This window comes from Anas acuta, chromosome 6 (assembly GCF_963932015.1).
Source record: "Anas acuta chromosome 6, bAnaAcu1.1, whole genome shotgun sequence".
NCBI classification, from domain to species: domain Eukaryota; kingdom Metazoa; phylum Chordata; class Aves; order Anseriformes; family Anatidae; genus Anas; species Anas acuta.
This window is the reverse complement of record NC_088984.1, coordinates 37,185,826-37,206,250: the sequence shown is the minus strand read 5'-3', so window position 1 is coordinate 37,206,250 and position 20,425 is coordinate 37,185,826. Positions and strand designations below refer to the sequence as shown.

The 20,425-nt window shown below is 38.9% G+C and overlaps 2 long non-coding RNA genes across 3 annotated transcripts in view; one reads left to right on the top strand and one right to left on the bottom strand.

Annotated features, from left to right (window-relative positions):
- Positions 1 to 20,425, bottom strand: part of LOC137858590 (uncharacterized) — a 155,133-nt gene that overhangs the window by 82,593 nt on the left and 52,115 nt on the right. The window lies entirely within an intron of this gene.
- LOC137858721 (uncharacterized) lies at positions 3,911 to 9,699 on the top strand. Of its 2 annotated transcripts, XR_011097949.1 has the most exons (4): positions 3,911 to 4,282; positions 4,471 to 4,538; positions 7,013 to 7,772; positions 7,806 to 9,699. It is a non-coding gene; the product is annotated as an uncharacterized lncRNA (long non-coding RNA). The 2 variants fall into 2 exon arrangements; XR_011097948.1 differs by lacking the exon at positions 3,911 to 4,282 and having other exon boundaries at positions 4,394 to 4,538.

The window sequence follows — 20,425 nt, the reverse complement described above, 5'->3', positions numbered from 1 at the left end:
AATAAGGTCCAAAGGTTCCTCAAGTAGGCAGCGATTTTTTCACATTAACGCATAACTTAAACAGAAGAGGTTAAAAATCCCTAAAGTTTTTGTGTATAAGAAGCTGGACGTTGTACAAACGCCGTCTTCTATTCATCTTCTGAAACTGTTTGGAATGCTTATTGCTGTTTTCAAGATGCTTAGAAAAATTTTCATTCACCAAATCACATTTTCTATTAAGAATGTTTTAACTTATGTGAAAATAAACCCAAGGACAGGTCATGAGGTGCCTACACACTATTTCAGAAAATGAAAAAGGAGTCTTGAAAAATATTAGTATGTTAGTTTTTCATTCAATGCTGTTTTTGGACCAGTTTACATTCTGTTTTTCTTTTTTCCTTCTCTTTTACAGGGGTATTTATAGAAGTTCCCATATTTAGTTTCTGTATACAATTAAAACTATATAGTTAAGTGATAACTTTAATGTTCAGCGTTTACTTCTCTGTCTTGTGTGATACACATAAAAGGGTTTGCTTCCCATGTTCATTAATTCTGATTACCCTATCATTTCCAACTGTTAATTAACTAGCGAGATCGAATAATTTCTGTAACATTATTTTAAGGCATTGATCAGCATAATTTTGAACTCAGAAGTCATATCCAGTTCTACAGCAACCTCTTAGATGAATGCTGAAGTAATTGGCTCCCTCAGAGATAATCCCTGTAATCACATACATCAATAACAACATCATGAGTCCCTGTCAACAAGAACAGAAGACAATCAGCCAAGTTGGCTCACTGCTAGACTGAGATAGTAAAATAAATAACATCATGCAAATTGAAAAGGAAAGGTCCTCCTGAAATAGGTTTCTAGAAGGCAAGACTTTCTTAAAGAAAAAAATGAAGCCTCAGAGGTTGACTCAATTTCTCACACTGGCCTTGTAGCTATTCTTTACTTCAGGGCAAACTCCTACATAGCTTTGAGCAGCAATGCTCTGCAGGGTGGTGAACTCTCACCAAGAGATGGGATATTCTGTCAGTCTGAGGAAAGAAGTACAGATAAGAAAGGCTACAGAGAAGTGTCCTGGGCTCTACTCAGGGATCTTGGACTATCCATCAGATGGTGTCTGAAGTCAGCAGGCTTGTTTTAGAAGGAATCATTGAGAGGAGCCTGGTGTTCAGTTTTCAAAGGGTCTGGAGAGGGTGTTCTGTGTGACTTAGGAAGCTTCTTATTACTTCTGATGACAATCAGGTCATGAAGTTTCAGTTTCTTTTCTTTTAAAGATAACAGAGGAAGAGCTAAAATATACCATTAACTGAAGTAAAGACCTTGTTTCCAGATTCCTCATAGGACAGGTATTGCTGTTACGCATGGGGTAGAATGTACTTTCGTTTATCTCATAAAATGAGCCTTCAGTGATGAACCAACATATGTCTTGAAAATACTGCATTTAGTTCAGTAAAGCTGGATGCAGCAATACCAGAAATATCAACCACTGAAGGCTGTTAAAGAGATTCTTCATTGAAACTGGCAGTCACATTGGGAACCAGCTGTTGGCTGTAGGTAGATCATTTTCAAGTAGTTTAAAAAATCTAAAAGATAATTCTAAGTTTCTATAGCAAAAGCCAAGATAATTCCCTGAGTAGTCTCACCAAGAAAATTGCACAGGTTCTTAACACAGTGCTACCAGATGTGATACAGTTTTAGTCTGTGACCTGTTGTACTTGAGAATTAAAGGAAATGAAATGAATTCTGAGTATAGGTATTGCAATTGGTACACAGTATGTGAAACTATAAAAAAAAAAAAAGAAAAAAAAAAGAAAAGAATAAGTTCAGTTGCAGTCTCGGGAAATAGTAAAACCTCACTGGTTTACATCTGCCTATAAAGGTGCTTTATTCCAGCTGTCCATTGTAATGATAAAATACAGTTCATGTGATCATGGGCAAGTACTCCCTGTGTGTTGATCAAATCCCTCTGAGTCTCTACTTTATAGATACAATTGTATTTATCTAATTAAAAGGTTGTTCAGAGCCTTTGAGGTTTTTGTATGAAACTCACAGTTGTATAAAACCAAAATATTACTATGCAATTTAAAAATAAAACCTAATATACCAAGTCTCTGGGTATTGTTAGAAGAAAGAACTACCCAGGTGGATGGCATAGAGATGATGCAAACACTACTTAGCTGGTAGAGTACACAAGCTACTGACTTCACGGGTTGAGCAGAATTTAACCCATTAAAGTGCCAACTTCTATTCCCATCAGTTTAAAATGAAAGCTGAAATTGCTCTCCACTTTGAGGTAAGCCAATAGTTACAGTAATGAGCATCTTAGGTAACAGCCTTTCACTTTGTCAAGTAAAAATAGGGTATCCCTAATTTTGCATGAAGCCTATTCCTCAGGGTTTGGCTCAACAGTTAAAAACAAAGGACTCAACAAATACCATGGTAGAAGATAAACAGCACAACTATATTATTCTGATAGCTATTTACCACACTGGATAGGCAGACATCACTGGTTTTGCACAAGAGATTTGAACAGAGCTGTAACTACTTCTATTATATTGTCATGCCAAGAAGCAGGGTTGGATTGTACAAGTGCTTCAGAACTAATATCATTAGAAATATCAATAGGAAAAATCAATAGCAGCTACTGGTGTCAGAAAGAGACTAAATAGAGAAGATACAAAAAATATGTTATGAATTTGATTTTCTAGTTAGGGACTCTGATCCAGTGCTTGCTTTGAGCAGCACTTTTTTTTTTTTTTTTCTTTGTTCCTGTCCAGATGTAGCACACTTAGGAATAATATTTGTATATATGGTATACGTGATATTATCCTTATGGATACAGATACAACACAGAGCTGCAATAAATACACGATGTTCTCACCTCAAATATTTTCCACTTTATAGTACAGTAGCCTGAAGGCCCTGGCAGACACTCTGTACCTGCTTGTTTATTCTTCTTCACACTTCTGAAGAATCGTACTAAGGATTCTTCTTTTTCCTGAAAGAACACTTTAAATAGCCTCATAACCTTCCCTTTACCCCCAGTTCATTCATTCCATCTCTCAGTGACTCCCTCCCTACCACATATGGAAATAAAATAGTGTAACCACCTGGCACTAGTGAAAGGAGTTACAGTTGTCTTTTGCATGCTTTAGCAAGTGCATGGATAGGAGTGCTTCCTGAAGGCCAAGGTTTCTCAAAATGCGATACATGATGACAAGCCTAGAGAGACAGACAAATGCCCTTGGTGGCAGATGGTGCTCAGGCTGAGGACTTGCTGGCTGTTATGGTGTTGGCTGCAGAATTCCCTCTGTGCCAAAACCAAGGACCCCAAGAGGCTCTCCAGGATCAAAAGCTGCTGTTTTCATTTTTAAGAGCATCTGAAGAGTGTCCTAGCAATTCTCCAATCCACAATAATTAATCCCCCTCCCCACACTCCCACACAAAGTGTGAATTATACAGCAGGAGAGGTAAGAGTATTACTTGAGGGAAGGGAATTTTGCCTGCTCCTCTTATTTGGACACAAGAACATAAAAATACTAGTGGTCATCACTACATAATGCCTTCATCTGCCTCAGTAAGTCCCTAAAGCAAAAGGCTGTTTATTCTTGTTCTGCTTCAGGATCAATTCCAGCGCATGAGATTGTCCTTGTTGCACAAAAATGTAAGCATCCATTTTAAAGTACTTTAATGGCTTTCAAGGAATGAAAACAAATGAGCTATATATTAGCTATATATATATATATATATATATATATATATATATTTTATTAAGGTGTCAGAAGCAGAAGAGCTTCTTTTACTCCAGAAGGAAATAGCCTTAGATAATCATTTAAAAAGTGCTAGTCTCACAGTGGGGGCTGCGTTTACTGCCTACTCTGATTTACTGTGAGACAGATAAGTCAGGGCAAGTAGCAGGAATTTTTAAAGCTGACTTCTCTTTTTGGCTGAACACCTATAAACTGTCACTACCCTGTTCTCCCACCCCAAGCCTGTGAGAGGACGGAAGAAGGGGCTAAGCCATTCACACAGAGCACTTAGAGTCTCTGTTAGGACCCCACGTCTGCTCCCAGCCTCATGCTTACTGGTAGCTGCAGCACAGTGCCCCTCCAAGCACAGCTCTGGCATGGTGCACATGAGTGAGGATGGCAGTGGTTCCTCTCACTTGAAGCAAGTATCTTGCCATTTCATTGCAGATTTTAATAAAGAACTTGGGGAACTGACATCCAGAGTGGATGTATATGAATGAAAATTGATCAGCCAATTTACATATGGATCAACAGATGCTAGCAGGTGACTCCAATTGCAGTCTTGCACTCACCTGGCAGTTTCCCTCTGAGTAGGACTATCTTTACCTACAGCTGAAGACCCCACCTTTGCAATTCATTGTTGTCGGTTAAAAAAAAAAGTATAATGAGTATAAAGTTTCAGCCACTTACAGCACAGACTTACAGTACTTTGTTATTGTTCTTTTATCCCAGGACTACAATTTCACTCTGACACAGGCAAGAAGCATTACACTACAACCAAGAGAAGTAAGAAATGACCGGTAAGTATTTCCAGCGCTCCCTTTCCTCTTTTATTCCTCTCAAAGACAGTTTTAAAAAACAGTTATTAGTTTTAAGCTAAAATATTTTGGATATGGGTGAGGATAATGGTTACCCTGCATGGAGTATTCCTTCAGAAACCACACGGGTTAGATGCTGTTAGGACAAGCACACCATTTTCCTGCCTCTTTCTTCAAGAAGATCTTCTCCTCAAACCTATTTTAGGAGCACTCTGCCACTTACTGATTCAAAACATGTTTTACAGACCTCTTAGTCAAGTTTTTTGGAAGTGTGATAGCATTTGCAAGAGCAGCTGAGAAGTCTTCTTTGCCCCCCACCATTAAGATAAAAGTGTCAGACTGCAGCGAGATACAGGGTTGGATGTTTCCCATCGTTCCCACAAGTAGTGGACATCCGTGTGAGACACCATCCTGCTTTCCAGCACGAGTCTGAGTCTTTAAAGCCTTTTCACAAAGAATTAATTCAAGCTGACAGAACTGTAATAGCAGACTGTTTAAAACTTATTTCAGGTTATTTGCCCTGCCAGGTGGTAGGCAGTTATTTATATGCAGATGTAGAAGATCATTGCTCTGTAGGTTTAATGAAATCCTGTTTATTTTACTCAAACTTAAATCAAATGAAACAGCTTTTTTTTTTTTTTTTTTTTTTTTTTTTTTTTTAACCATTTCAATTTGAGATGAAGATGATCTAAATCTGAAGATCTGAAGGAAGTACTGCAAAATGTAGTCCAACTAGGATAATTCACTAAAACAGTTAAGAATTTGCTTGTTTTAAAGATGTAGTTTAAATAAATACTAATCTTATTTTTTTTTAAAATTACTTATTTAGACAAGTGTTTTGCTAGAAGTCTCATGTTTGTATGTAACTAAGATATAGTATCCTCAAAATTTAATATAAAAACAGTTAAACACTTTGGAAGAATAAATTAGGAATTACTGTGCGGTATAATAAAAGTAGTCTTCATTTGCATGTGCTAATTAATTTCTACTGTATCCCATCAGCATTTGGGAGTAGTGGCCTTATTAGCTGGAATGAATTTGCTTATAGTCTGAAACTAAACACTGAACAAACTCAGTGAAGGTCACCCTTTTTCCTTTCAATTATCAAGGTTAATTATAAAATTAATTAGGTCAATTTGTAACTTTGATTAGGAGAATTTACCTTCTTTCGGCTTTGACATAGAATCTGGATCTGCAATGAAAGATTTTGCCTTCTGTACTCAGTTCAGTAGTTTTGCAATGTCCTTCTTATACACATTCCCAGGTTTTAACTGCACAAATGGCAGCAGATAATTGAACTCACATTGGAGCCTGTATGTATGTTTTATCTTGTCATTATCCTTTTCTCGGTGTAATTCAGTAACAAAATTTGTCTTTATAAAATAGATTAACAATTTCAGTGGAGACGTTAAATTGTTTGTGTCCTTTTCATACATTGTCAGGTATAACCTAGAGCATCTGCATCAGTAATTGGCAGAACATTACCTTTATTTTGGGTTATCCTCAACAGTTTCAGTTTTTCCCATAGTTGTCCTAACTATCCTTTATAAGCTTTTATAAATGAAATGAGGAATAGCTGGGGACATGTATTTTGCTTATATTTTCTGCCTTGGTATAACACATACTTAAAATATTGCTAAGGCTTGATCCCAAACAGTGTTAGGACCCCAGCATCATTGACACGTGCGCCCTAAGCACAGACATTCTCCTCAAGAATGTGAGGTTTAAATAAACGCAGGTTAATTGGCAAATACAAAAAGGGCTGAAGAATAATTTATTATCCCATTTAGTGGTGGGTAACAGAAATTGTAACCAATTTGCCCTCTGGGACAAATTTGCACCTGGATCAAGAACTTAATCTTAGTCTGAAATTCTCTGCTTCAACGAGAGGAAAATCTTATTTCAGTTGTAATATGACCCTTCCCTGATTAAAAGGAACACAGAAACCATTAGCAGTTGACTTCAATAACCTTCTGCCTTTTGGCAATTAACAGAGGGACTAATTCTGCAAGGTAGAGAAGGCTTTCTGAGTGGCAGAAAACATTTATTTTTCCTTTCATGGCCAATGAGTTTGAGGCCTTGGCAATACTGAAAAAACTCTGAAGTACTGTGCCTGTTTGAAAGTGAGAAAAGAGAACGTCAGGATGAGTACCAAAGATTGGTAGTGGTTTGCATCTACATCATAAATGGTAATTAAGCAGTTGGACTCCACTGGGTCTCTGGGAAGCATGAAGGCCTCCTGAAGTGACAGCTTTGAAAGGAAATTTCTGCTTGGGCTCCATTTACTCTGATGATCCCACTCAATTTCTCTGCTAACACTGTATTTTCATTTTGTAACTGTTTCAGACATTCCCCCCCTTGACTTCTCCATATTTTCAAAACATTTTAAATTTTCTCTAACAGCATTGTATCAACTGGGCAGGAGCGAATCCTAATTATCTCCCTCTTCTGCACAGATTCAGTCTTCAGGGCCTGCCTGATGCTCCACTGCAGCCACCACCATCTCCCGGAAAGGAGTGCATGACAGTTTTTGATGCAGTACGCACACACCACTGGACCTTTTACGAGCCTGATTTAGCCCCCAAAAGCAGGAAACTAGATCAGAAAAAGAAATGGACTCTTCTCCTAGCACAATTGGGAGTACCTTACCCTCCTGCAACCTCATTTTCTACAAATGCCCTGCCAAGCCGTATCTTAGAGAATAGCTTCTTATTTAATCTATCTTATTCCGTATAGGAGCACAATGGTTTCTTTTTTTTTTTTTTTGTTTTTGTTTTATTTATTTGGTTGGTTTGTGATTTATATTTTTTTTCATTTTAGCCTGACTGACAGCCAGCTAGTATGCTCATCAACCTCAATGAACTCAGTGCATCTATATGAAGGTCCATTTGAGAGCAACCGTGAACCTTTCAGTGTAACAAAAGTCACCTAAATATTTAAAATTCTCCCGTAAGCAGGACAGGCAGTCTAGAAGGCACCAACATCTCTTCCAGACCATTTGCTTAATTGAAGATAGATCTAAGTAGGTATAGCTGTTTCCCTTACCTTGAGGTTATCAGGGATAGAGACCTTCAGTTAGCCTTAATTCTCCACCAGCAGTTTTCTCGTTTAAAATACAAGGTTTACATAAAAAATCCCACAATAACACAAAATAACAAAATAAAGGTTTAAATGGAGCTCTTAATCTTTTCTTTACTCATCAGCTCTTGCCATATTGTCCTGGTTTCAGTTAGAAAAGCCATTTTTTAGCAAAGCCATTTTTTTTAAGGGATCATCAATGTCTTCCCCGCTGAAATTATTGTATCCTAGCTAGTCTTTAACTATTGAACAGTCTGCTTTTCCTCCATCTGCTAGCATGCTCCTCCTCCTTATTTGCTGTTTTCATATCATCAGCCTATGTTTGCACTCCTCCCGTGCCTTCCTGTGGTTTCTCAACTGTCTTGTCTTCAGCACATGAAAATCCAGTGGCATCCGCCTTGACTATTAGAAACCATACACACTATTTCCTTTCAATACTAGAAACAGGAATGAAATCAAATTCAAATACTTGTTACTTCAATTCAAAAGACCAAATAAATATCTCCACAAGTATGCCCTGTCCTTTCACTGTCTATAACTATAGGTGGCAATGAAAAATAGAGCAAGTTGTTTTCTTTTCTTTGGTGAGCAATAGTCAGAAATGTCATGACCAAGAAAATAAAGCAAACTGATAGGTTTGCTTGAAGTTTCATCAGGGAGTCTCAGATCTACCTGTCTTAGTGTCTAGGTGGCTACAGCCTGTATTATCTGTGCCTAAAAAGCTCAAGCAGTCTGCAGGTGTCACCTGAAGAATTCCAGCTGAGGAGGCTACGTGCCACTTTGGTCCTAATTGTTCTGCTGACCTATTTGCTTTTGCTCGTGGAGATTAGGGTATGCCAGCACACCATGTAATTGTAGGACTTTGTCTGCACAGTACAAGTTGCAGAAAAGAAGCTTACACTTTCTTTTAATAAGTGAAACTTATTTAAGCATGTGCACTCCCAGCTTGTCAGCTCCCTGCTGCTGTAGCTTAGCTTTTGTGCCTTACCTTGTCCTTAGATGAGTCCTGAAGGTCACTTGTCTACACAGCAAGCAAATGTTTAAAGTGTTCCTTAGCAGAATGGGAACCCTTCTGCTAAATTGCTGTATAGCCCTTAAAAACATAGCTAGTGGTGATCACATAACAATATCAATCATTGCTTCATCCTCACAGTCAGTATTTAGAATGAACTTTGAGGCTGGGAAATATTCTTGACATGTTCAAAATGCTTCTAAATGGAGTAAGCAAAGTGCTTCCAAAAGCACTCTTAAAAAAAAAAAAAAAAGAAAAATAAAGAAACACACACACACACACACACAAAAAGAGCATTTAATGTTATTGATGGAGTTCAATTGGTTATGTAACATTTTACCCATCCAGAGATGTAGACAGTCATTACTGCAGCAATACAGTTATGGATTAAACATGTGCATACTGACAAGAGAAGGGGAGCCTCCAGCGTCGGTTTACAGTGACTGAAACTGTTAACAGACTGGGATTTGACTGGGAGCGAAGATAAAACAGGTGGCTTTGTTTAACCAGGACTGGGCACCAGAATATGCCTCATTCTGCAAATGTGACTGAAGTAATGTTATTTTGTGTGAACAATAGTACATTGGACAAATCTGTGAACAAACATTGAGTACAAAACTCCCAATAAAAGCATGCTTTTTACTCCCCTATAACTAAAGCCTTTGTTCTATAGTTTATTAACTAACTGTGCTTACAGGAAGTTACTTTTAAAGGGAAGGCCACCAAAAATTACAATACTGAAGCTAGAGTGCAATTTTTTATGCAATTCAAGGTAATTTTGTGAACGGACACTGACTTCTCACTGAAAATGTAATCATCACTTTCATGGGGTTGATAGCTTGAGCCAAGCTAACATCTCTGTTAATGCTTTCATCTTAGGATGCTGCAGGTTAGAATGCAAGAACAGCAGAACTCAGCACAGTAACTTTGTCAATTATTACAATATTTACTGTGTTTCATATGAACAAGATGGATTTATATTGGCTGCAAGGGACCCAAAGGAATTGTCTATTGAATTTCTTTTCCCCCAATGCAAATTCTGTATTCAAGGTAGCAGACGAAAGGAGCTCTACTGCCCTATTCTCCTGTGTTCACTTTTTAGGCAGCCTGAAGCTCGGGTTTGCTTCAGGGTGCCAAGGAGCTGGTAGCAGACACTGCACTAGAACACCAGCCTCCCATAAATTCAGCCAGACATTTCCTCTTTTGCAGGACATCATTGGGGAAATGATTGTCCATGAGCTCATGAGCAGCAATGCAGATTTCCCATGCTAAGTGAATATTCTTTCTTCTTCTGAATAATTAAAGTCAAAAGTTAAAAGGAAACTTTACAGTGTTATCTCTAAATTATAACGTCTTAAAATCTGTAAGAATTTTTCTCCATATGAGATACATTGCAAAAATACAGACATTTGCATGACATTCAATGTCCTTTTTACTATCTCTTGGCTGGCTGCCTTTAGCCGCTTTTCTTTATGACTGCTAGAAGCTTCAGTCCTTTTATCACTTCACTCCTAACCTAAGGACTTTTATTTTTCAGCTCAGAGTAACTGTGTGAAAACAGCTTTCCATCTACTTTTATCAAAAAAATGAGCCCTGCATCTCCCCAAGATGTGTGCTGGGGCAGCAGCACATCAGCAACACAAGCTCTCTTCCTGGCTCAGAAGCTGCACCTACCACTCATGTTCTCATCCTCCAACTCACTTTTCTTTTTTTTTTATTTTTCTTTAAGCAAACCAGCAAAACCTGTGTTTGAGGGAGCATCAGCAAGCAAGCACAGAGTGGCTGGCAGTCAGCTTTCCTTGGAGCCATACGTAGCGATTGTTTGTTTATTGGTATCAAGCTAGGTTTGAGGAATCTTAACCAAGATGATGGTCTCATTTTTCTGTACAAACACATACAAGAAAGCAAGCTATATTGCAAACACAGTTACCTGACACAAGTGAAAAGAAGCCCTGACAACCTGAGTTGACGGGTGGAGAGGGGAAGGCAAAGTGACAAACCCAAGGTCACCCTGAGCCTGTGGAAAATGGGCTATAAGCACTGTCTAGACATGCTGGTCAGACCAGTCTGTGCTTCTGCTGACAAGTTTGGGGGATAAAAATTAATGTACTTAATCTGAAGAGCATGAGCTTTCATCTGCTAAGGAGGAGAACCAGACGCCTTCAGTAGGAAAGAAAAACATACCTCAAGATGTTTAATGGACACACCAGGAGAGAGGAATTATAAAATATTTCCAACTATCTCGCCGATACATTGAGAAGAATTTGTATTCTGCAGCAGAATACAGGACAGTTTGTGCTACTTTCTTGTAATAAAACACCATAAAGAAACAAATGGTAATTATGTGCACTTCCTTTATATGCAGCTGAGAGATACCTTTAAGTACTGTGACAGCTTGCTAATGTACCACTGTATTTGAATAAATACCTGGAGTAAATAGGTTTATGAAACCTCTCATAAACTGCCAGGTGGATAAGGGGCTATTATCAAAGTCCCATAACTTACTCACTTTTCTCTTTGTACAAGCTGTTCCCAACCAGACTGATAAGTGACTAGATGCAGATACAAAAGCAGACGCAGCATTTCTAGGAAAGGACACACACTTCCATGATAGGAATTCACCTAGGCTGCACCAGAATGTGAAGACCAAATACCCCAGGGTAAATATCTGAGAGTTGCAATTCAGTTTTAGGTAATTAATCTTGGGATCCCAGAATTGCAGTCTTTCTCATCTCTTATCTTGGAGGTCATTTGGAGGCCACTCTTAAATACTGTCTGCTGCTAACTGAAACATCAACATCTGAACATCTTACCTTTCAGTTGTACATGACTGAATGTTTTAAAAGATATTGCTATCGATTACAGGGTGATTTCATGATTAGGAAACAAAAATACAAAAGCAAATGTATGAAACCTTCAAGAGCGAAGCCAGTCTGATTTATTTCCCCCCCCAGGATATTGTAGCAGTCTTAAAATTTGTTAACTCAAAGTCTCATTATTTTCCAAAGAGAGCAGCTGTTTTCCCATTGTGTGGCAGCTTCCCAGGCAGATTGTCTCTGAGAGAAGACTGCGTGGGGCCAGGCAGCTCAGCCTTTGCAGGTGACACAGTTTGGTGGCTCCATCAGTGCTGGGATGGCCGGAGCAGTGAGAGCCATGAAGTGGTGCAACTTCCCCACCTTACATGCCACCTCCAAATTCTCTTCCCATGGGACCTGTCCCAGTTCTCTAAAGCTGGAACAACAGTCAAAATATCATTTTTTATCAGCTTTTCCTTCAGTTATCTCATTTTCCATGCCTTGTCTGTTGCTTGGACTCTTTTTTATTTCTGTTACTTTTTGTATTTAAAACACTATCCTGGCATGAGATGTTTGTGTGCTATCTAAACAACAGTGGGGCTGTGGATGCTCTCAAAGAACAGTGACCTTTAAGCATACATGTGACATCTGTAGGAAACAGCTGGAAAACATATCAGGTGTTTCTTCAAGTGCAATGTAGTGTTCCTGCAAAGGCTTCTTTAGACCTCTTCACATCATGCAGCACACAGCAGTGCTATTCATTAAAACAACAACAAAAAATCCTCTATTGAGCTGTATATTCTAACGCAGAGAATTTGGAGTTGCACAGCTTCCCATACATAGGCGAAAGAAATAGTGACCAAAAAAAAGAAAAAAAAAGACCAACAAACTTTTTTACTACTGATTTAGGCTTCCAAGCACTCGTTTGCTACAAAGCTTCCTTTTAATAACCTTTTCTCTCTCTGCTAAATACGTGCTACCGAAGTGACTCCTCCTGACTAATCGTTCCTCAAGCATTTGCACACATTAGCTAATTGATTTGCAGGGGTTAAAGTGAGTGGTTAGTAAACCTCTGATAATACTGGGAAGCATTCAGAGGTTCAGATGATTAGCCTTTTTTTTTTTTTTTAAATGCATCTCAGCCTTCTCTGGCTAAAACCTCAAACATTGCACTTGTAATAAAGATCGCCACTTTATCTTGTTTGAGGTTGGCCATAAAAGCAGCAGGTCTTTTGCTCACGTTACTGCCTCTTGGTTTACTTTGAGATACTTTCTATATAGACAAATCATTCTTATATACAGCTCAGATTTTATGGGCAAACAATCTACCTAACAGCAGCTCTGGGAGGGATTCTGTCCCAGACTTCAGGGTGTCACACTCTGGATTGGCTCGTGCAGCCGTGTTAGGCGGCTGGGACAGGGTCCCCACGGCCATCACACCGTCACTGACATCTCATCCCCTCACTCCACAAGCAGTGCATGGTGCACGGTGTGGGTTTCTTTTCTCACAGGCTGCACAATGGGTGCAGCTCCTGACATGCACGGATCCTGTGCAGATGAAAACAAACCAGTTTGGGGCAAGGGGGAGAGATCTGTGGGTGTGGACATAAGAACAGCCTGACCCTCAGGTCTGGCTCGCCACGTCCTGCTCTGGAGCAAGGGCAGGAGAGGCTGGAGTCGCTCTGTCTGCTTGGCCACGTAAACACGCTGTAAAGCAGGGAGCCTGGGTCATTCCCTCAGCGTGTCGGGCTCCTAGCCCTTGCCCCTGCAGCTAAAGTGAGGCTGAAAGACAGTGAAGGATTTGGCTGTCACCTTTAGAAATACATGAGCACTCTCCCCTTTTCCCCTGTCCCTGAACTCTGGAATTGTATTTCATCGCTATCTGAGCGATCAGAGAAAGTTTAACCTGCAAAATTATGCACTGTAAATGACAACCATTTTCCTCTCAAGGTGAAAGACTTAGAGATGGAGAGAAAGAGAGGCCCAGTTTCCATGGCAACCCGATGAAACTTACACGCCATAGGAAAATGTCATTCTCCAAAAAAGACAAAACTTCATGGACAAGTGGTACGGTACATCAGAAAAGGAAATTGCGATTTTAAAATGAAAAGCTCATTTGCATTTATGGTTTTGAGTTTCATTTTCTAGTTATAAGACCCAATTGTGCACAATTTAGTGGAGAAAATTATATTCAACATTTCAGGTGAGTAATGTAGATTAAGATCAAATTTGCCTTGAAGAAGTTCATTGCCACAGACTCAGGTGCAGAGCAGGCAGGAGGGGATGGATCCTGCTTTAGGTGCACTTCCATGAAGCTGGGATAACAGTACTGCATCGGAGAAGCTGGCTGGCATTTTACATCCCCTATGAGACGTTACAAAACCAGAATCTGTCCTTAATTTTTGAGATTCCTACCACAGCCTGCAATTTCATCCGGTAAAGTTATACCTTCTAGATTCCATGTTACCTTTGATACCATCAATCACCATCCATTGTAAGCCACATTGCATAGGAGAGCATTTTATGATGAGCATTATCATCGTAATATAGCAAAGAGCATTGTTAATGAAGCGTGGAAAAAGAATAAATTCAGCTAATGGGTATATGTGTCAAATTTCAATTAGGGATATGTTGGAAAGTGAAAGAGAGAGACGAGCATACAAATTAAACCTTTGACCTTCAAACTAAAGGGAGAAAAACCTGAGAGAAAAGGGGGATGTTCAGAGATGCTTTCCTTGCTGAATGCTGAAGAGTCTGAGCAGAAACTCTGAAGTGTTTTCTCTTTAATTGCCACTATATAGAGATTGACTCAAAAAAAGGAGGGGGGGGGGGGGTTGGTTCAGCTGGTTTATTGACAGCTATGTTGCTATTTGTGTTATTTACTGCATGGGGGAGATATAAAGACTGTGAGGATTTTATGGTAATGTTAGACAAAATCTCACCTACATGATGTCTGGGCAAAGGATATTAAAACTTACCCTTCCCCACCCGTGAAATGCCATCGGGAAGAGCTTCCTTCTTGCTCTTCTGCTGGGTGCCCACCTGGGGCAGCACTAGGACAAATGCCTCTGCCTTTGCCCTGCTAGAGATAAACGCCAGCCAGCATCTTGCCCTCATTGCCAGCCTTGCAAGGAAATAAAATCCATTTGTGTTACTTCACCCTTAATAAATTAATACTTCTAAGTGCCAGAAATAGTAGAACATTTGTCTGGGAGACCAACCCTCTGTAGATCTCACAGCACATTCCTGAGTAGTTGCCATGGATTTTTGTTTCCCACAAAAAATCAGCATCGTGAAGATCTTTCTTTACTCTCCCTGCTCACGAAAGCCTGTGGGTCCTTGATAGTGCGAGACTTTCTTCTCATCTCCAAATATCCTTCCTGCCATCCCAGGGTGGTCACCTGCTTTATGGGTGTATGAAACCAATTTCAGATTCAAACACTATATGGTTCCCCAGTTTGAGTCAAATTCAACACAGGAAAGAAGGTTACACTGCCACCTGCTGTACAGCAAAGTCTTGAAAGCGATGAAGGCAACACAAGAAATCCCCATGTCTCAGAGGGACACATTTCTTCAGAGTCAAGGCAAGCAATCCCAGCTGCCCCAGGAAGGGTCCACATGGGCCAGGAAAGATCTTGGTGCCTTCAGCCAGATCTTTCACTTAGATTCTGGGCTGGGTGGCCTCCACACAGCACGGGTACCCCACTGCATATGCTTACAAGTGACAGAAGACTTAGCCATGGGGTACGTGCAACGTGGCCTTTGCATCACTTCCCCCTTCCTTTTCCACAGTTAAGCTGGTGGTTATTTACCACAACCAAGAGAAAACCCATCTCACTGTCCTCGAAAGCAAACACTTCCCAAAGGACTCAGAGATCTCAGTTCTGCCCCCGCACCGCATTGGGGAAAACTACAAGACTGAGGTTTCTTTTTGTTTCCATCTACAGACTTGAAGCGGATTTTTTAAACACCTCTTTGCCTGTGTCTCAAATACTGGATTTGTAGTAAGTATATGTAAATGACTGGTATCAAAAGGATATATTACATGAAAAAATTTGTTCCTCATCTTCAAAAGCTTATGAAAAGACTAGAGAAATGTTGAATTTATCCTTCCCTCAGAATTACTAACATTTTTCTCAGTAATTTTTTCTCTGAGACACGCAGCTAAGTATTATTGGCATGATTACTCTTAGCATTTGATAATGGAAATATGGAAAGCAAATTATCTTGTTAAGTCATAAGATTTCACTCTGTTGCATGACTGAATGATGTATGTCCCTATAAGTAGGTAATACAGGACCATTTTTAAATGACAAATTTTGCTATGACAAATTCTGCAGCCTGAAAACTTAAACTCTCCTTCTTCCACTCTGGTAGTGTGTGTTTAAAAATGCTTTTTTACTTCTTCCATATTTACTTTTATTGTACTGGTAGAAATACAATGTTTTCAGTAGAGTAGCTTTGATATAGTGACCATCTGTGTGTTTATTTCCAACTATATTGTTTGGTTTTAATAGGCTAAGTGGGTCACACTGTTTTTGGATAAAAATTGTACCGTGAGGCTTATCTCTAGTGTTAACATTCTCATTCACAAGTTGGAGGAAAAGGAATCTTCTATGAATCTTCTCCAATATTTACTTTAAGCTTCTGTGTAAAAGAACATCCTTGCCAGAAAACTTTTTGAATAGCATAATTGCGGAATGCAAATTCAACAGGAAAGCTACAACAGCAAATTGAATTGCTTTTCTTCATCAGTTGAAAATTCATCAAGCTCTGTGTGAAATCAAGAAAGTCAGGAGGAATTGTCCATGTAGCTTCTTTCAGAACATAGTCACAGGGTCAAATTGGTTTTATATTTCTCAAAGATTAAAAATCAAAGTCATTATATCTCTTGGAATGTCATTCAACATTAAATCAACAAGTCTCTCATGTTTAAAGTCATAGTAAATTTCAGAGTTTTTATTTGCTCTTGGGGTTTTGACCCATTGGAGAGGTGTAGTCATAATTTTGAACCTTTAAGAAAAAATCCTGCAACTGTGTTTAGAAGTGAAACCCTGCATAAGCTGAGGTTCTCAGCTTATATTTCAAAATATGCTGTAAAATACTGGACACTGAAAACAGTGGGCCTGGCAGCAATGCTGTTATGTTGCCCACCCTGTAGACTTTGTAGACCCCTCTTTCCTGATACCAGGAAACATCCAAATCCCAGATCGGATTTTCCACAAGTAGCAGAGGTGACTGAGTGCTATAGGCGTAGTCCTGCAAGAACTTACTGCCAGGCAAGAAGCTCACAACTACTATACCTTTTGTTAAAATCAGTGAGGGACATCTCAGCCCAAGGGCACTTCCCTCTTCTGTCATGTTAGCAAGGATGGAGATCTGCCCTCCTAGCCAGCTTTGGACTTCCCTGTCAATTAGAAACCATACTTACTGCGATATAAATCTGACATTGCAGGTGGTGTCACCAAACATGGAGACATTCCTCAGTACATTAGAGGGAGGAGCTGGGTGAGCTAGGGAAGAAATTAGCCTGCTTTAATTTAGGTCTGGAGTTCACTATGCTCCAAGAGTCAAACAGATCAAATGCAATAAATAATTTGTTGCCAAGACAAAGGATTTATACACAGTGTGTGCAAGTTTACATTTTACATCCCTAACCTTGCCTCTGTGGTGCCAATTTTGAAAATGACATCAGTGAGAAAAGGATGAGTATGACTATTCTTAGCTATAAATCGAAGGTCTTAGGACATTTAAAAGGCTCCAAGAATGTTTTCAGGACTTTTCTTTCTTTTTGATGCAAGATGTATTTCTACAATGCATTGTTACGAGGATGTCATAAAATATAGATTAATGATTGCATTTTCATCCTTTTGATGTGCCATTTAATGAAGTGTATGCTCTTTCATACTTGACATCAAAAAGACAACTGCCGGAATTCTTCACATATATACATCAAATGAATTTTTGTGTTAATAGGTATAATCACCTAGGCAAAAGAATACCTACTTCTACATCAACTGATTCACAGCTGATTTGATAGAGACTGATGTAATGTGACCCCTACCTAGTTAAAATGCTTACTTATGAGCGTAATATGAAAACTTATATGCAAGTCCTGCAGCCACCATCTATTCTGCTTCCCAGTCTCAAATTAAAGGGAACTAAAGCTCCCACTGTCAGTGAAAGGTAGTAGTTAAATGTGGCGGATGAGTACATTAAAAATAATAATAATAATAATTTAAAAAACAGTGTTAGAGTTGTGCTTATTCATTTACTACTCTCCAAACATTAGTATTTTTGTAGCCCTGAAACACATATAAAGGAGAGAAGCTGATCCTGGACACGTGGAGAGAGCAGCACAGGCTGAACTTTTGTAGTCCTTTGCTTTCAGCCCTCTGAGCTTTTCCATTCCCTGTGAGATCCTGGCTGAGAGCTAAGCATGCTTTATTGATGAGGCAAGAAATAGGACATGTCTTGTTTGTCAACATGTGGACACAGAGCAATTTGGCTCTGTAACACGTCTCTCGTATTTGAACATTCAGTAATGCTGCAGTTATTCTAAGCCATTATTTGTCTCTTCTGTTGGTATTTTTTGTAAGAGACAAATTTCTTGTTTTGCCTCCCAATCTGTTCTGTGCAGGGAGTAGCACTGCTTGGAGGACTAAGAATGAAAATACTTAATGACTAGTGGTCACCATCAGACTCTTCACATCATAAACTAACAGGTCCAAAGGAAATCTTCATGATACCAAAAATCTTCAAGAGACTGTTTTTACTTATCATCACATCTACAGTTTCTTAGAGCCCATATGCACATTTTAAACACGTCCAGCATACTTTTACTTATCAACATTTGCTACTTTCATTTTAATCCATGCCCTCCTGTTTAAAGGGTGCTGCTTTCGACAGTTTCAGCTTTTATGATTATGCCTATAAAGCAAATGCAATTACTGTGAAAGCACTTAGCTAAAAACTTTTTAGGTGGTATGCTGAATATTCAGTTTTCCATAACTGTTGATAGCAGGTAAGTATCAGCTTTAAATAACAGTCACACCATAGGTATCTTGAGCAAGTTTTGGCTTGCAGAACAAATTGCCTCCTAGACAGAGCAGTACATTATCTGGCTTTGCTGTTAGAATGGTTGCTTTCCACTTGAAATAACATGAACAAATTAGCATCTGAGTTCAGACAAGTTTTGCAATTTTGTCACTGATTATGTTCTTGAACTGGCCCAGACAGCTATCAGTATCAGGAGAATATGGAGACAACGTCTTCCTTTGAAATCTTTGTTCCTATTGTCTTCAACGAGTGTTTTTAGCTGTTGGTTAGCTACAAGTGCAAGGTCATTCAGCACTTAACTTTTCTGAACAACTTAATGGTGTTCCTTGGTGGGGCTGAGTTATTTATCATCTGGGCATTGTCTTCTTGCCGAGTTTGATGTCATGGAAGTATTATTCTCTGCCATTTCTATGGGCTTTAAAATGTGATTTAAACAAACGTCCCGGTAGGTAGCAGTGTTGCCTAAAAGTGTTTGGAATTCACGCAAAATTTTTCTATTACATGTTCCTAAAGTTCACTTTATATCTTCAGATTATTCATTTAAACATAATATGGGTAAATTGCAGGATGTCTCCCAAAATAAAATCTGTAACAAGTATTGATATCAACCTGTTCATTTCTGTGCCACAGTCATTTAGGTTTAGAGTCTAAATACATTTCAACAACAACAACAAAAAGTGAAATTATATATACAAAAAAGAAGAGTTCATGAGAGAAAGAAATGTTTTGTTTCTGAAAAAAAATAAAAAATAAAAACAACACACCAAAACCAACCACAAAAAAACACAAAAATTCCCCCCCAAACCACTTTATCTTTAGAAGGCTTGGATTGAAATTGGGTTCATGCTCTCCAGTCTCTTTATAATGATCCGATAAGTAAAACTTCTTGTTTTTTTCTTTCTGCTTTTCAATAGCAGGCTCAGCTGAAGCAGTTCTCTAAAGCAACACAGGATAGTTCTACACATTATTTTGCAGATACACCAGTGATTATTTTTTTAGAACTAAGCAGAAGGTTGGCTTGCACAGATTTGGATGCAAGTCAGTAAGCACAACCTGTATGTGCTAGCATACAATTTGTTCTTGCTGTTGTTCCAGGAGACATCATAAATGCTTTTTAAAAATACTGATATTTTATTAATACTTGACTGTCTCCGATTAATGGTTAATCTGTAACTATAGCTTCAGGTCCTAAATTTAACTACTGGTTTCCCAAGAAGGTAACAGAAGAGAGCTGTTACGCCAAAGGATACCTTTTGAACCATGTTTGTAAATAAAGTAGATGATTGTTTACTCACGTTTGGGTATATGTTGCCCAGATTTCTTAAGTCAAATCTCACTGAGACTTCTCACCATGTCAAGTGTACTTTTTATATATAAAGTCTCATGTAATAAACACTGAACAATTAAGCTGAAAACTAAAGCTAGTGACAGTGTTCAAAGCTTTGAGCTAGAAGCCTATTCTTTCCATGGACCGTCGACTGACGGGTGGCTTTGCAAGGGTTTTTAAATATATCTTTGAGGATTCAAAAATAGCTTTAAACCAGAAGGCAAATACACAGTAGCTTCTTCTGTGAAGCTTATCTTTCAATTGCCAATAAATAGTTTATGGCTCAGAGATTTTTGATATAGTTTGGCCTATTTATTCTGTTATACCTGAATGGATTGCTTTAATATACTATTGAGATGGACTCCCACTCTGGAAGGTCATTATATGATAATGAATGATCATCTTTTCCTATCCCAGACACCGAAGCACAGCTTTCTCAGTCTGCAGTGCTATCAACAGGGGTCTGTGGGGAGAGGTCACCGGGGAAAGTGCTCCAGGCGAGGTGGCTGTGTAGCCAGTGGACTTTGCCTTTTATCAGCAAGGCAGCTATCTCCTGGGAGGCAGCCACGTCTTTATCACACAGTAGACTTTAAAACAT